Below are 1,576 nucleotides of genomic sequence, written 5' to 3' on the forward strand. Positions count from 1 at the left end.
CCCCTGCCGAGGGCACACCTGGCTGGGGGCACACCTGGCACAGTGTGACACACCTGTAGCTGCCGAGGGCACACCTGGCAGGGGCACACCTGGCACAGCGTGACACACTTGTACCTGCTGAGGGCACACCTGGCACAGTGTGGCACACCTGTAGCTGCCAGGGGCACACCTGGCGGGCATTGACACACCTGTACCTGCTGAGGGTACACCTGGCACAGTGTGACACACCTGTACCTGCTGAGGGCACACCTGGCACAGCGCGGCACACCTGTACCTGCCGAGGGCACACCTGGCACAGCGTGACACACCTGTACCTGCTGAGGGCAAACCTGGCACAGTGTGACACACCTGTACCTGCTGAGGGCACACCTGGCACAGCGTGGCACACCTGTGCCTGCTGAGGGCACACCTGGCACAGCGTGGCACACCTGTACCTGCTGAGGGCACACCTGGCACAGTGTGGCACACCTGTAGCTGCCAGGGGTGTCAACCACCCGGGCACGCTTGGGCCACGCTGAACACGCACCTGGAGTGGGGGGCGGAGCGGGTTGCACTCACCTGGGTGTGCTGAGGACACGCTGAACACCTGGGCACCCTCTGAACACACCTGGACGGCCTCAGACACACCTGGCACACACCTTGCACACTGAATGCACACCTGGAGAGCGGCGTGGTGCGGGCTGAGCACACCTGTGTGTGTCCAGAGCACACCGAGCACACCTGTGTGTGTGTCCAGAGCACAGGGAGCACACCTGTGTGTGTCCAGAGCACACCGAGCACACCTGTGTGTGTCCAGAGCACACTGAGCACACCTGTGTGCGTGTTCAGAGCACACCTCTGTGTGTTCAGAGCACACCTGTGCGTGTTCAGAGCACACCTGTGACACCTGTGTGCGTGTTCAGAGCACACGGAGCACACCTGTGTGTGTTCAGAGCCTGTGCCTGTTCAGAGCACACCTGTGCGTGTTCAGAGCACACCTGTGTGTGTTCAGAGCACACTGGGCACACCTGTGCGTGTTCAGAGCACACCTGTGTGTGTTCAGGGCACACCTGTGTGCATGTTCAGAGCACACAGAGCACACCCATGTGTGTTCAGGGCACACCTGCACATGTTCAGAGCACACTGAGCACACCTGTGCGTTTCCAGAGCACACCTGTGGGTGTTCAGAGCACACCTGTGCCTGTTCAGAGCACACCTGTGCGTTTCCAGAGCACACCTGTGGGTGTTCAGAGCACACTGAGCACACCTGTGTGCCTGTCCAGAGCACAGGGAGCACACCTGTGCCTGTCCAGAGCACATCTGTGTGTGTTCAGAGCACACCTGTGTGTGTGTTCAGAGCACACCTGTGGGTGTTCAGAGCACACCTGTGTGTGTGTTCAGAGCACACCTGTGTGCGTGTTCAGAGCACAGGGAGCACACCTGTGCGTCCCGGTGCGTAGTCAGCACAGAGGGAGCCCACCTGTGCGTGTTCAGAGCACACCTGTGCCTGTCCAGAGCACATCTGTGTGTGTTCAGAGCACACCTGTGTGTGTGTTCAGAGCACACCTGTCACACCTGTGCGTGTTCAGAGCACACC

General features: G+C 60.4%; 1 long non-coding RNA gene across 1 annotated transcript; it reads right to left on the reverse strand.

Annotated features, from left to right (window-relative positions):
* Window positions 1-30: 30 nt before the first annotated feature.
* Window positions 31-374, reverse strand: LOC108448902. The gene is made up of 3 exons (XR_001864978.1): window positions 330-374; window positions 170-268; window positions 31-129 (listed from the first exon to the last, which is right to left on the reverse strand). It is a non-coding gene; the product is annotated as an uncharacterized LOC108448902 (long non-coding RNA).
* Between the last annotated feature and the right edge of the window lie 1,202 nt (window positions 375-1,576).

This window comes from Corvus brachyrhynchos, unplaced genomic scaffold (assembly GCF_000691975.1).
Source record: "Corvus brachyrhynchos isolate BGI_N302 unplaced genomic scaffold, ASM69197v1 scaffold1349, whole genome shotgun sequence".
NCBI classification, from domain to species: domain Eukaryota; kingdom Metazoa; phylum Chordata; class Aves; order Passeriformes; family Corvidae; genus Corvus; species Corvus brachyrhynchos.